This window comes from Eupeodes corollae, chromosome 2, assembly GCF_945859685.1.
Source record: "Eupeodes corollae chromosome 2, idEupCoro1.1, whole genome shotgun sequence".
Classification (NCBI taxonomy): domain Eukaryota; kingdom Metazoa; phylum Arthropoda; class Insecta; order Diptera; family Syrphidae; genus Eupeodes; species Eupeodes corollae.
The window spans coordinates 56,047,109-56,063,889 of NC_079148.1; the positions used below are offsets into that span (position 1 = coordinate 56,047,109).

The following is a 16,781-nucleotide window of genomic DNA, read 5'->3' on the forward strand; positions in this document are numbered from 1 at the left end:
AATCAGTGTATACAACATCAACTTCTTTGCCATTCTCAAGGGCTGACAATACTTTGGATATAGATTCAATTAAGTTAGTCGTAGTGGATCTACCTTTAAAAAAACCATGTTGAGTGGGGGAGAATAAAGGCTTGCAATGGAAATAAACGGAATCATAAATTAAGCTTTCAAAAAGTTTTGGTATGCATGAAAGTTTAGCAATAGGTCTATAATTGTTAATTTCAGTTTTATTGCCTTGTTTATGAAAGGGAAATATAAATGAATCTTTCCACATATGAGGAAACACACCTTGGGAAAGTGAGAGTTCAAAGAGTGCAGTTAGAGGCTTTGACAGAGAATGCATACATTTTTTTAGAACAACTGATGGGACGCCATCAGGACCAGGGCTAAAGTTTTCTTTGAGTCTTACGATTTTGGCAAGTACCATTTCTTCAGTTATTGTAAACGATGAAAGGGAGGTTTGAGTGCAACCATCTAAATAACTAAAGTATAGTGTGGATCAGGATCATGCAGATGTTCAGTATACGATTTGCTAAAGTAATTAGCAAATAGATTTGACATGGTTGTTGGATCAGAGGAGATTATGTTGGAGAAACTCATTTAAGGTGAAACCCATCAGATTTTCGTTTGACATTTATAAACTTGAAAAATTTCTTTGCATCAGAAAGAAGGTTATTTTCCATTTGGTTAAGGTATTGGTTATAAAGGGATTCTCTTAATTCAGTGAAAGAATTATAGGCGAGAAAAAAGTTGTTGTGATCAGTATCAGATTTGGACTGTAAAAGATCTTCCAAAGCTTGTTACGGGTATTTCTTAGGCTACGGAGCTCTCTGTTGTACCAAGGGGGAGCAGAGGTGAAATCTTTTCTACGAAAGAACGGTACTGATTCTTCAATACAGTACGAAAGAATCAAATAAAACCAATTTGTAAGGGACTCAACTGTTAAGTGGAGGGATCTTAATTCAAAGTCGGCTGAGCTTAGATGATTGTTAAGTTTGGAGAAATCAGCCCTACGAAAATCATAACAGTAATTTTCCATTTCAAAAAAGTTTTTTTCAAATTCAATGGGGAAAGAGAGATTAAGGGGAGGATGATAGCGATCCAAGGTTGAGAGAAGGTGAGGGCTCGGGGAGACAACACAGTTATCATAATCAGATGAGACTATGAGATCGAGGTGTCTCCCCATAAAGTTTGCTACTCCATTAAGTTGAAAAAGACCACAATCAGACAGACGATCAATGAACAGCGATTCAGATTCAGAAGAGATGTTAGTTGAAAAGAAGGATATCTGATCATCTGAGGTGGACCAATTGAGATGGGGAAGATTATACATAATACATTGTTCAAAAACCAATAACTTATTGAGAATTTAATTTTACTGCACTAACTAGAGGCTTACATTTTTATTTTGTTTTACTAATAACAAACAATTTAAAGAAAAAGAAAATTTAATTGCATAGAAATGTCTTAATTTATTTTTGTTATAAACATTTTGTTTATGCATTTGTACACTCATATACATACGAATACAGGCCAGCACCTTCTTTAGTTTCAATGCATAATAAATGTATAAAACTTGAAGTACTTAAGTATCCTATATTTGATAATTGCACACAAATGCTTAGATATAATTAGTTTTTAACATTTTAAGGCTTCAAAGTATAGAAGTGAGAGTTCTAAGTACCTAGTACTTAGAACCAGTATCTACGTAGTTCTTATACTTAAATGGTCTTTTTAATTCTTAAATACTTTTCGTCCTAAAGGCACTGTGTAGTGTGTATATTTAGTCAGTAGTTCTTAAACACACACAGAAATCGCTTCGCTACCAATTTTATGAGCTTCATTAGGAATCTAAAGGTGAATTTAAATTCCCTCGAATTATTATTCCTTCCCTGGAAATTGTTTGTGCTTTCCTGAATATTCCTCAAACGGGGATCCAATGTAGTTACAGACAAATTTTTCCGGGAATTCCAAGAATAATTTACGTTTGTAAATTGTTCGATTGAGGAAAAATTTCTATGGAAAAATTTATTTAAAAAAAAAACTCTACTCTGAATTGTGAACAAATATAAAAACACTTTTTGACGAACCACTTATTTGCCCTCAAAAAATATTGCTAGACTTGACAAAAAAATTGTGTAATGTTCGTCGTGCGGCCAAAAATGATATCAACCCCATCTCATTCAACTTTTCTTCAATGATATAGGCGCGTAGCCTATGAGGCTAGCTTGGTTTACCTTCATCAATGAGTCCTTACAAATAAAAATAAAAAGAAAAATAGAACCCCACATCTCGTTCTCAATTTGTCATTTCACACGGAACCAAGAAAAGAAATACTTATAATTATTATTTTCAAGAAACTACAAGTATGTGTTGAATTTTTCTTTTATTCATCTTTTCAATAAAAATAATTTTGACGATGACAAATTAATTACCGTAGTCGTCGTCGTCGTCGTAGTTGTGGTCATCATCAAACACCAACACGAACCACGTCGAAAATGAAAACCAATTTAGATTTTCATTTCGCTTGTCATGTGACTAAAACTATTATTCTTGAGGAGACAACACCGACACGAATAGCTTTCCAGGAACTTATTGCAAAACAAGATCAATCACTGGCACTGGTTCAAGTCTTTCTTCACTTTAGGTATAATCGTAAAGATACATAGGTATAAGTATCTTTGATGCGGACTGTATGAATTTAATACCAGAAACCGAGGCGACATGACTACATAAGTACATTAACTAATTAAAAAGTTCTTTCTTCACTCAGGGGGTTAAATATAACCTTACGTATGTTCGAATATACATATAAGTAAAATAATAAGCAAGGAAACAGAGCAGTAATCTTTCGTATTTTGTACATGAGATGAAACGCAATGACGAATCACACATAAAGTGGTCGATTCGTTACGAGAATTTGATGTATTCTGAAGATGAATCGGAAAGGATTTTTTTTCTGGGGAATTGCTTTTCTTGAAGAAGTTTTTCGAAAATATGTACTGATTTAATTTTCACAAAGAATTTAAGTTTGTTTCAGTTGATGGTGGCTCTGGCTTTGTATAGTTTATGGTGGTATAAAAGTTGTTCTGGGTTTGGAAAAGAAAAACATTAAGAAGGAAATACATTTAGGTCATCGCATCAACAGGGTTCTTGTGTAAACAAAAATGTTGCTGTAAGGGAATAAACCTAAGAGCTTTGTACTAAGTTGGTACTGACATGTTCAAGAGGAAAATGACCTGGGGATTTTTTGAGATATCAACATGTCTGAAGATATATTTTGTCAAATAGTTTTTTGTTTGGTATACATACAGATACTACATACATCCAAACTCATATGATAGGACTTTGATTAGAAAATGAGTTTAAGGATGATGATACAACTTGAAGAGTGTCTTGGCATTTTGGTCCCAATCACAATCTATGTGCCTATATATAAAGGGTGGGTCAAAAAATAAGTGGCTGTATCGAATGTATTCGTGGTCACTCGCTGTCACTCCAATTCTCCAAAAACTTGTTGATGGTCTTAGGCTTAAGTGCTTGTCAGTTAGCTTGGCTCCGAAACGTCCACTATTAAACGGAATGTTGTTCTAACTTAATTTTCGAAGAAAAATTGTCCAATGATGCTACCAATCCATACCTAATCCGCATCAAATTTTCGTTAATTTTGTATGCATTGGTTTCTCGACTTTTACAATAACATGTGGTGAGTTTTTCGATTGCAATTTTGTTTGTTAACTAACTTAGACGATAAGATGAAAATGTACCCCATTGTTCCATTTGAGGGGCTGTAAAGCTGGAACTGCAAAGTAATAAATATGTGAATTATCAGGAGCCTTCAATTGCTGAGCCTTAAAATCGAAAAATTCAAGATTTCCGCGAGAAGTTCTATTCACGCTAGACTTTGAAATGTTGAATTTAATTCCGAGTTGATGTTTGTAAATTGTGTGTCACGCGAAATTTTTGCTCACTTACTTGGTGCTTCATTTGGGACAAAACTTCTTTTGTACAAAATGTATGGATTTTTTGATCAATATTTCGTAATTATGTTGAAGCTGGATTTGCTGAAAAATTGACTAAGTTTATATCCCTGATAACGAAACTCGAACACGGGTGTTAGGCCCTGGTTTCACCTTATTTTATTTTTATGCATTGAACAAGATTGGATAAACCTTTGGATATTAAATTGTAATTTACTTCCAATTTTAGACAACACACATCTTATGATACTTTTCGTAAATCGAAAACTCTTTTTTGTCAAAAACTCCTTCACTTCTCTTTTTGGTTAATATTATTAACTTCTGCGTTTTCTGACAAAAACTGTCAGAACAAAATTAAAAATGTTTGAAATTCAGATGAATCAAGGCGTTAACTCTGAAATTCTAAATTTGCCAGAATTTTGCAAATTAAAAGTGTAAAGTTTCAAAGTGACATAAGACCCCTGGTCTGAAGGAACTAAATACAATTAAACGGAATGTTATTAACTGAAAGTAATACTATTAAAAACAATGTTAAAAAATATTTGAAACTGAATATAAATACTTAGTAAAAAACTTCAAGGCATTTTTTTTAAATATTGGCTTCAATGAAATTTTTAAAGCTATTACATTTTTAGATTTTCATTTTATTTAAACATACATTTTTAACAATAATATGGTTAATACAATCAATTTTGCCGTCTGCCTGATTTACAAGTAAAAGTATAGCTTTATATAAATAAAAAAAAAGAAAGTGCAGTTTAAGATTAAAATGCTTCATTTAAAATTTGAAGTCTATATTTAAGTGCTGTTTTGCAATATACATATAACTTTGTGACATCCATTTTCTTATAAAAGGCTTATGATTTCAGTATTTGAAAGAAAGTCACTGCCTAGGAAAAGTCGTCTATTTCTCTCAATATCACATCATCCAACAAAATTAAAAACATCCTCGCGCTCTTTCAAGTTGCACAGGTTGCATAAAATCGGTAAGTCCTCGCTGTGAGGAATGTATATAGTTTAGATTAAGAAGTTCTCCTCTTAGCCGGAACATGCACGAAATTTGTTCGATGATATATTTTTCGTGGAAGTAGTTTCTTTCCCGGATATCATAGTTTAGGCTACTGTAAATCATGCGATGCAGTGATCTTTTGGCTTGCTAATATAAAGTTGGCTTCCAAGAGGCGAGGTTACTAAAAGTTTAGTTCGACATCCACCTGCTCTGCTAGTTCTATCCAGTCTTTAAACCATCCATTTCGGGATTGGATTGTTTGAAGGACTACTTTTTTTGGGAGACGATAACTTGACATATCCAAGGGTTTGAGGATGTAATCGACCTGCAGCTTAAGTGTTTTTATAAACAACGGCGATAAACCTGTTTCCAACATGATCATGTAGTTTGGTGTACTTGAAGGAAGGTGGAAAATCTGTTTTATATAAAATCTAAGCAGTTTTTTCACTTGTTCATATATCCGACCTCCCCAAGCTTGCGCCGCATAAAACATAACTGATTCCAATTTAGCTTCGAAGACCCTGATTTACTGGTATGCGTAATGTCCTTATTATTAAAGCATTGCTTCCATGCTACGTTTATAGCTGTTTTCGCCTCAACAAGTTTGTCAGTGAGATGTTTTTCAATGCTCAAGTTCTTAGTAAAGCGACTCTACTCTTTCACCATTATAGTGCCATAGCTCACTTGTACCCGATCTTCCTTCGCCATTCTTAAAAACTATCTCTCTGGATTTATTTAAATTTACCACTAGGTTCCACCTTTTGCAATATTCAACAAGCTTATTTATCATTAGCTGTATATATAAGCAGAACAATGTCGTCAGCGAAAAAGAAGAGCTTTAACTTTAACGCCTGCGTATTCAATTTCTGCTGGTAATGCTTTAACTTTATTATCAATGAAGAGAAACAAGTTTGGGCTGAGTGCACAGCACTGCGTTCGCCACTCCACACTGATGTTTTGGTAGTCTTGTATATATTTTGCAATACTGTACCGAATTTATGAAATGTACAAAATTTCAATTAAAAATTTTAGTAAGATTTTTAACAGCTTCCAAAAAACTAATGGAACATTTCAGTCTTGAATAGAGTTTTTTTTCGAACGACAATGATAGTTGATAATTTAACGAAAATCAATCATCTTCCTGGTAAAACTTTCACGTTTCAATGAAAATTGAAATCAAATTAACACTTAAAATAAATATCAATTGTTAACAGTTTTCGGAAGTTTTGAATTAACAAATATGAATCTAATATTTAGCACTCATTTTTTTTATGAAATTGCAAGAAATTGATGATTTCTTTTCAAAAAATTATATTCATCTACATATTCAAGGAACTTTTTTAATATATACCAACATAATTATGTTTTAAAACAAAAACGAGAGTTCAACTCAACTTAATTAACCACGGGTAAGGTGACTTGGGTTATATAGAATAGTAAGACTATCTTGTATGCATACACTCCTTAAAATCAAATTTTGGTCACTGTTTACCGAAAACGCATTACATAGTTAAGGTCACTTGAACTTTTAATTAAATTATACTTAATTGGTCCACTCAAACAGAGGTAATTATATCCTTATATATCGTTTGTATAACGATGTCATATAATTGACTCCTTCATCATTGATCAAAACAAACAAAATTTTCATAATGTACATAATGTTATACGAAACGAGCCACAGTGAGGTTTTATATAATATAAACTTCATCCAAAAGACTTGGTTTTTATCTGGAATGAAGTATTTTTTGTTTTTAGTTAAAAAGTTGCCAATTTGATGTGAAACGTCTTTAGTTTAAAAAAGGAACAAATTAACTGATTTATAAAATGAAACAATGATAGTTATTGTTACATTATTTTAATATGAAAAAAATATTTCAAACTTGATGTTTAATTTATAATTTCCTTATGATCTTCCTTCTAATTGAACTAATTTTAAATTACTCCTGACAGATTAAATTAGAGTTAATTTATTTCAATCAGAAGGAATCAAATGTTTTGAGATTTAGTTCATATAGCTGCCTAAGATTTCTTTTAATTGCTTTCGTAAAGGAAGTTATTGTAATCGTTCTGGTTTGTCGAATTTAAAGCTTTGAAATTTCAAGGTCCCTAGAAACTAAATAGTATTGTTAAGGACATGACGTGTGCGTGTGTACGTAAGTTTTGAAAACCTAATTTCTTGTTGCCATATCTCATGAACCGTTATTGAAATTGAATTCAAATAAATTTTGTTTTACAGATATTATATTTAGTCGGTGTTTTTTTTATTGTAGCAATTTTTTAAAGAAGAATTTGGTTGGCCTCAAATATCTCAGGAACCGTAAACCTTAGCCACTTTAATTAAATTGTATATTTTAAATTGCGACGTGCTACCAAATAAGAATACGTTTTAAAAGAAAATTGATCATTCAATTAAATTATGAATAAAAAAAAAAACGAATATTTTGCGAACAAAAAATGATATTAATTCTAGAATAATTTTGTCATCGAAGAATAACGTTTTTGACATCGGCAAAATTTTAAGACCTTTAATAAAAAGGAATCTTAAAAATGAAAAATATTGTTGTCAACATAAGACTTAACATTAATACTCTTAAAAACTTTTTAGAATTCAGTAACATTTTGTAAAAATTGTTTTCTTGGCTAAAAATCTTGGGAATAAGAAAGCCTATTGACATTCAACCTTTTTTACTACATGCAAAGTATTATTTTTGAATTTTAGAACATTTTTAAGAATAATCAAATTGTAACAATTTTTTTTTTAAACACGAAAACTCACAAAAACAACTAAAACCTGATAGTAAAATGGTTTTCGATACAAGTATCATGAGAACAAAGAAATATATTGATTTCAAATTATTTATCTCGTAAAAAATATTGTTATTAATATTTTTTAAAACTTTTAAAAGTATGGACAGACTGGAACGAATAAGAAATTATCTGTGTGGGTCGCATCTCAGCTCTTTTTACTTGCGACATATAGGAACTATATGGCAAGTTTTGCATTCGTGCAAAATTTCGAACTCGAGATTTTAATCAAATATGATATTACGATGGTAGAGAAAGTGGGTCCCGCGATTCCGTCCGGTCGGTTTTGTCTGTCTGTCCACGCTCCTACAGCCTAAACCATTGGGTCGATTGAGTTCAAACTTGGAAGTTAAGGTTTTGAGCAGATTCGCGTTAGGCGTTTTTTTCATTTTTTTTTAAAGATCAAAACTAACAGTGGCCACCATACAATATTTTTGGTCAAAAAACGAAAATTCGAATTTTCTCAAAAACAAACCGATAGATTTTCTTTAAATGTTCTCTAAAATTTTATTTTTTAACTTGGCTTCTTTTGATAAGAAAAACAAATTTTTGTATTGCTCAGGAAAGGTACCGCTCATAGAACCGTTATTTTGTTTTTTAATTTTCTCAGCAACTTATAAACCGATTTCAATAATTTTTTTTCTGAATACGCTCCTATATTGCTTTAACAATATTTGATTATCAAAAGTGCAATTTTTTAATGTTTGGATTTTTAAAAAAATATTGAATTTTATTTTTTCAAAATTCGATATCTCAAAAACGGGTCAACAGTTTCTTACGAAATTCAAACGTATAGCGTATATTAACATTCTCTAAACAACTGCGTACCAAAAATATTTTTAGAACAAAATTGAAAAATTTTATATATAAAAAATTAATTTTAAAAAAAACCGCTCTAACGTTTTTAAAAAAAAAAAAATTGAGAAATCAAATGTTTTTTTATTTATGAAATGGCATTTAAACTTTTCAAGACAAAGTTATTTTTCCGGCGAAATTTCGAATCTTAAAATAGTTTTTTTTTTTATATATTTTAACTGTGCATGAGCCAGAAAGAGCGCATTATTTTAACAAAATTGTGATTACATTCCTAGCTTTTATCTAAATTAGTGCATTTGGTACATATTTATGTATTTTTATACCTTAAATTATTGTTAATACCAACGATATGGCCGCCCATGTAGCGCAACTGTATCGGATATGATATGTTTAATCAACAATCTATTTTAAAGTGTCTATCAAGAAGTAATATCTTGGTAACTTTGTATAAGTGATTTTAAAATATTATTCTTTACGAATAAGGTTGTTTCACACATGATTTACCTACTTTTTTAAACAGACTCTTAGCATACAGGAGCAAGTTCGTGCGACCCAGTCGTGCATTTTATTTTGTTTGACTTTATGTGATTTGGACGGGTCTGCGTTATTAAAATTTTCAGAAAATTTAACGATGGAATTTCTATCAATGTTAAACGTAGTATATTATTCAATCGTCGCGAATAGATTTTGGCGCCGTTTGGCGACCGTTTTGATTTTGGTGACATCTGTCAAATCTTGTGTTTATTATTCAGTTGTTTATGTCAATTCACATCATGGCAAGTTACACGATTGAACAGCACGTTCAATTGATAAAACTTTATTATTAAAATGAGTGTCCGTAACGCCAACGTTGCGAGCATTGCACCCATTTTACGGTAGACGTGGTGGCCCTTCACAACGTTCATCGTTTGGGGGCCGAATTTGAGACGACCGGTTCAGTAAACAATTAGCCAACAGTTGTACGTTCAAAAAAAAAAGGCAAGATTGACCTCAAAACGTTACCGTTTGGTGTGGATTTCGAGCCGGCGACGTAATTGGTCCGTAATTTTTTGAAAACAACGTTAGTGAGGTGGTCACCGTCAGAGCGAGCGCTACATAACGTTGATAACTTATTTCTTGTGGCCAAAATTGAACCATATAGACCTAGACGGCATGCAGTTCCAGCAGGACGGTTTTAAGTGCTACACAGCAAACGCCACGATTGAAATTTTGCATGAACGATTTAAGGTTATCTTTCGCAGGGGTGATATGAATTGGCTACCAAGATTATTTGTTTTGACCCCGCTAGACTTTTTTCTTTATGACTTCTTGAAGTTGCAGGTCTTTGCAAATAAACCACAATCGACCGATGCACTTAAGGTGAACATAACAGAGGCCATCGCTCGAGTTCAGCCCGATATATGCGGAAGAGTTATTGAAAATTGGACCTCTCGGATCCGTGCCACCGTAAAAAGCCGAGGCGGGCATTTGGATGATGTCATATTCCTTAAAAAAAATAATTTTGTTAATACCTCACATACAGCTTAAAATATACCATTTCATCATCTATCCGCCCTTATTGAGAAACCGTTCAATTACTTTTGGTTTCCTTTTTTTTCTGTTTTTAAACTTGGAGTGTACTTTTTAAACATAATATTTACTCTTGTAAAAAAGGAGCCACATCAACGGACGCCAGGGCCGTATATCATCGTCCAGCTTAAGACCTTATTTTGCATCAAATGTGGTGCCTTGATATTTAATTGCAGTATTGGCATTGGAATTGTAGGATTCGAAATATTTTTCATGCGATATTTGTACAAAACCTCACTGAACTTGAAGAGCGCAACTGGAGATATCTAGATAGGGGCCAAGATAGATTTAGAAGATTTTCCAGTGAGGCCTCTTAGTTCGCACAATTTCAAAACCTTCTTATAACATTATTTCTTTTACAATCATGACAAATTATTTATCATCATAAAATTGAGTTTGTATTTTGCGTTGTGTTAAGGGAAATCATCAGTTGTTTCACAGATTTCAAAATTGTTGTTTTTGTATAGATTTGAAGTTTACAAAACAAAAAGAAGTCTTGTCTCTGCAGTGTTGGCGATGGCGTTAAGCTTTCTTTAAGAATTATTACGAATAATATTTTCCCTTAAAATAATTCTTTTCCCTAACCATTGATTGGAAACCTTAATGAAGCTTTAAATGAAAACTTCTTTAGAAATTTGTGTCTGTCATTAAGTTAAATCTTTTTTTAGAATTGAAAAATCAAAGCAAACAAAATTTCTCTCGCATTTCCCCCTAAGGACACATAATTTAGGTTTGCTATCACACAAAGTCTTTAGACTGGAGGTTAGCTTTTATTTTGGCTCACTACTATTTAATTTCTTCGAAGAAAATATGTAACATATTTTTCATGATGTTGTCTTCACATAGCAATTAATTCAAGGCACACAAAAAAGCAAAACCATTGAATAACTAATTGTATACATTTAAAAAGGAAAAGAAAGAAAATTAAATATGTATACGATTAATAGTACCTACATAAATACGTATGTATGTGATGAAAGCATACAAATCGTATATTTTCTCGCCTTTGTTGCAAAGTTTGCTTTTATGTTTTTCCACGTATAGTGCTGTGATTATGTAGAAATGGTAAATATATTCAAATTCAAAAAACAAAAACAAAAAAATCTTGAAACTTCAAACATTTTACTTTTACGCCCGTATTCTGCAAGTTTGTATGGAAAAGCTTTAATCGTAAAACTTGAAATGATCCTTTGTTCTTTTTTACGACAACATGTCACTCTGAATGTGGCAGTCAGTAGCGTTTACATATACAAAAATACTCACTCCTTGAGATGTAAAAAAAAAATCAAATAACTCCCTTATCCACCATTTGTATTTTTATGTACAACACCACTTCTATGTTAAGGTGAAACATAGTTATAAACGAACTGTCAGATCTGTCAGAAATGCTCCGGAAACCCTCCTCACCAAATAATGCGCGCCACCCAATTCGCCTTATATCCACTTAAACAGATAGCAGATGGTTTCTTTCCTATTTTTATCGAACATTGACTTAAAGTTTGCATTGGGAGATATGAACATTAAGAAAAGAACAATATTGCTGCTGTCATGGCGAGATATGGAGAAAGTTTGAAAGTGTTTAAGTTAAATGTTCTCTATGTGCTTCTTATTGTATGAAGATGTATATAAATGTTAGCTGAGGAAATGTTCCAAAAAGGCCTTAATTTTCGACTCCTCCTCCTTCCGTACTTTCATTAATTGTTTTTTCCTTACAAAAGGAGCCCAAGCGTAAGAAAACCATCAAGATGAAGATCTATACCTACAATTTACGATGTAAGTTTGTTGTCATCATCGTTGGGCTCGAGATGTTCAATTAGGTCATATATGTTAATGTTTGAAGGTATTTTAATTACACCAAGAGCAACGGCAATAATTGTTATAATTCCCTCAAGTAGAAGACTTTAACTTTTTTAATACAAGCCTATCTATGCCACTATAACCTATAAACCAGCCTTACATCAGAACTGAAACTTATGTAGAGAAAATTCCTTACTTCTAAGATTAAAGACTGACAGGACTAAAAGATTATTATTTTTTCTCCATTACGTACGAGTATGATGTTGATGAGGGGGAATAGGAAAAACTAGGTAAAAGAAAAAGTAAAATTTTCTGCTTTTATATTGAAGTGTGGGGATTCGGATTTAGGATTCAGATTCGAATCCATAGAAGTAGAAATGGAAGTAGAAGTGGATATTTTCATATTCAGTAGGATAATAGAACTGAATAATTAATGAAGAAATTCTTCTTTGAATGGAGATGAAAATTATGGTTTTCGGTGGTTACAATATATACAAAATGAAAATATTGCCAAAAATATGTATTCGACGCATATAGAAGCGTATTATCTCTTAATCAAAGACTATAAAGACTAGAAGTTTGTGGGAAATGAATTAATTGAGTTTTAGACATACATATGTATATTCTTTTATTCAAACGAAATTGAATTTGAATTGATAAAGGGATAACTGTATAGAGTTATTAGCCTTTTACTGATTTTAGTTGATAAGAAAATCTTAACGTTGTCAGCAGGTTTTCCCTGAAAATTTACTACTTTCTATAACACACTAGTCTTACCCACTGTTAGAACCACTTATGGGATATTTAGGATATTTAAATTATTTATTATTTATCTTCAATATTACAGTAATAATAATTTTTAATATTTTGGAATTCTATATAATATGTAATGATAAAAAATAATAATTTAAGTTGGCAATGGCGTTGCCGTCTGCCTTATTGAAGTGATCAAATATTTTTTTTTTAAATATACAAATATATAATAAATTAAATTACGTTATAATTTAATTTCAAACATCTTTACTTGATAATAATAACATTTTCACTTAAAAACAAAAAGATAATAGAGTAAAATAAATACGATCTTATAAAAAAATTAAATATTACAAAAACATATTAATTTTATTTTTTTTTTAACTATAAAAATTCAATTAAAATGTTATGTCTATAAGTGTATGTACTCTCAATGAATTTATGTAGAGCAAACCAGTTTTCACCATTTAGGATGTTCTTCGTTTGTTCCATAGTCAATGATAACTTTCCGAAGTGAGATAGTCTCAGAACCTTGTAGATAGACATATTGCCAGGAAGTGGAATGTGTCTTCTTTCATTCGAAGATTGCATTTAGTGCAGAGATTTGTCGATGATTTTTTGAACGGTGCGCAATTCAAATTTAACATCTCACATCTCGCTCTGCAAATCAGAGATATCGCTTTTATGCTATATCGATCAATAAAATAGTTTTTATTCATAAGGTCATAGTTTAACTCGGGGTATATCCACTTATGTATAAGGAAACAAAAATAAATATTTTAATTTATAGCCTCATCTTGAATGTACATTACTTACCGCCATGAGGATCATAATTTGTATTTTGCGGTTTAAAAGATAGAACTATATTTTGTTTGACCTTTTGGGCCCAATCTATAAGGGCAAAAATATCAGCTATTTCGTACTTAAAGTACTCAGCGCATCCGGCTTTTGTTAAGTTCCTCGTTCGACCGAAAAAGTATGCAACTAATACGAATCGACATCAACTGAAAAAGGAAATCAGTCTTCGCTGTAATTTCTTTTCGGTTGAGCATCTAATACGTCAGTTATTCAACTTTAAATTACGATTAAAAAAATGCGTATACGCACAAGTGTACCACTTTTATCTTGGTATTTAAAGCGAATGAAATTATGCTATGATTTATTTACATGCACAGATGAATGTTAATTTTTTTTTTAGTAAAACAAAATATTGTTCAATCTTGAGAAGCATGTTAACCGACTCCCTTTTCTAAAATTGAAAACATATTTTTTTACTACAGGTCCAAGCAACATGGCACCCGTGACAAGCAGCCGATCCCACAATAAATCTTTTGTGTAACAAAACTTGATAAATCGAAATTACTCGAATTCAATAAGGTCCTTGAAAATTAAATTGAAGCGACAAAATTGAGCTACTGCAAAGCCACCCGAGGCAGCCCCTTGAACGATCGCCATTGTGTTCCATAATTTATTGTTTTTAATGAGAAAGACATAAATAAATAAAATGCACGATATGTAATTATTTAGAACTTACCCGTTACTTAGGCCCGTTTTGGAGATATCGAAAAAATATTTAATATTTTTTTAAAAATCAAAATTAAAAACCATTATTTTTGATCACCAAATTGTATTACGATTATTGAAGTCGGTTGATAAGTTCTTGTGAATACTTTAAAAAAAATAAAGGTTTTATGGGGGTGTCCTTCTGAAGCAAAACAACAATATTTGTTTGTATTGAAAGAAGCCAAATTAAGAAAAAAAATTAGAGAAAAATTAATGCAAATCTATCGGTTTGTTTTTAAGAAAATTTTAATTTTCGACTTTCGACCAACAAATTTGTATGTAACGACTAACGCGAACCTGCTTAAATCCCTTCCAAGTTTATATTCAATCGCTCGATGGTTAAGGCTGTAGGGGCGATTACAGTAAGACAGACAGAGAAACGGAATCGGAGAACCCACTTTCTTCAACTTCCTTACATTTCGTTATGTCATGTTTAATTAAAATCTGGATTTCGAATTTTTTACAAATACAACACTTGTGCATATATGAATGTCACAAGTAAAAATTAAAAGCAATTATTTTTTTTTGATTTTGAAATATAAAAACAATATTTGTATTTGTTTTTTTTTGACACATTTTCTTGCAACGTTTATATTAAGGTGGCGCTACAGTCCTGTGTGAACTAGGGCCTAAGTGACTAACAACTCTCAACCATTCTTATGTGCGAGTATTTGCAGCGATGGAAGGGACCTACAGTTTATATGTCGAATCCAAACGGCTAATTTAAGAAAGCAATTTTTCATGACAAGAATTACTCTTAGAGAATTGGTCAATTCCCTGCAAGAGGCATTAAACAAAACTTTAAGTGATACAGGTAGGGATCGAACGCAACACCTCTCGCATGAGAATCCAACGCACTAACCATCATGCCACAGGTACTGCATTATTTATTTATTTTATTTGTGATAAAAATGTAAGTGTAATGGAAAAATAGTAATTATTTCACTCTTAAGTCTGCTTTTTACGGCTTTCACATTGAACCAACAAATAACTTTTCCAAAGAAAGAGAATTTTCTGTAGACTTTGCGAATTGTACATTTATTTACAACTTCTTTAAAACTTTACTATTTATTAAAATAAACATAAATGAAATAATGGGAAAATAATAAATGAAAAGAGTTGGTTTATGTATTTGAACAAACTAGTCTAATACACAAACCATTTCTTTCAATTTGCCGGTATTTTATATTTGTTTGGAGTGGTCATAGGATGAGCTTCGCCAGGAGAAGAACCGTAGTTAAGGGATCTCATACCGGAAAGAAAAATGTGACACTGGTTTAGAAAATAACCAGGGTTAACAAATAAATTGGTTTTTATAACCCTTAACAGGTTTAAAAAATATTCTGACTTAAAAATGTACAGTGTGGTTCAAAAAAAAAAAAAACATTATGCGGGTTCATTAAAAAAAACCAAGGTTAAACATCATCACGGGTTATTTAATAACCTGTATAATAGAATAACCAGGGTTAAAAAATGACATGAGTTACGAAATAGCCCGGGCTACAAAATAACTTTGTGCATTAAATAACCTGGGTGACAAGAATATCTTGGGTTGTAAAATTAACCGTGTTTTAACCAAACGCATTAAATGGGTTATAAAAAAAAGATTTTTGAAAATAACCAGGGTTTAAGAAAAAACTAAGTAAATAATAATAAAAAAATCGCTATGCAATTTTCTTTTCATCAACGTTAAGTTTTCGTGTATTTATTATTTTAAGGAAATATTATACATGATGAACAAAGTTCTAATAATAGAGAAACGAAATAAATTCTGTCAGAAGTTCACACAAAACATCAAAAGAGTTTTCGCCTTACGCAAAATGTTTTTTTTTCAAACTTTTATTTAGTTATTCTTTTCTGAAATATAGTGTGTAAAACTTGGGACGGAATCTAAAAATTTTAATCTCAGATATCATAACAAATAAAATGCTTATTAAGTGTGCAAAAATGGATTAAAGCTGTTTTCGGTATTCTGTATTACAATTTTAAATTTCAGAATTGCACTTTCGATTCTTTGCAACCAGTACAGAGTTTTTAAAAATGAGCTTTTTGCCAAAATAATTGTTTTTGAAAAGAACATTTTGAAAACATCAATTCAGTAATACTAAAGAACTTATTTAAAGGTCCAAATTAAATACAGAACCGACATTAGAAAAATTAATTTTAAAAATATATTCTATATATAACTATATATAATCCTCGGCCATTTAACGGTAAAAAAATACTTAACAACTATCGGTATGAAGGAACGGTCCTTAAAAAACTTGGAAGAGGATAAAAACAAATCTTTTCTCAGCAAGACGAACGAGTAATTTTAAGAAAATTCAAGTAAACCCAAAAACGAGTGTACCAAACTTGGGGCCGAAATAGCAACACTTATAGAAAGACCAGTTTCAACCGAAATTGTTCGTGTTCTTCGGAAGAATGATTTGAACGGCAGTGTTGCTCGGAAAAAAAATCCATATTTCCAAAATGAAGCGAAAACG

The 16,781-nt window shown here is 31.5% G+C and overlaps 1 protein-coding gene across 4 annotated transcripts in view; it reads left to right on the plus strand.

Annotated features, from left to right (window-relative positions):
* The window catches only part of LOC129944549 (cAMP-specific 3',5'-cyclic phosphodiesterase), a 363,379-nt gene that overhangs the window by 59,437 nt on the left and 287,161 nt on the right, over positions 1-16,781 (plus strand). The window lies entirely within an intron of this gene.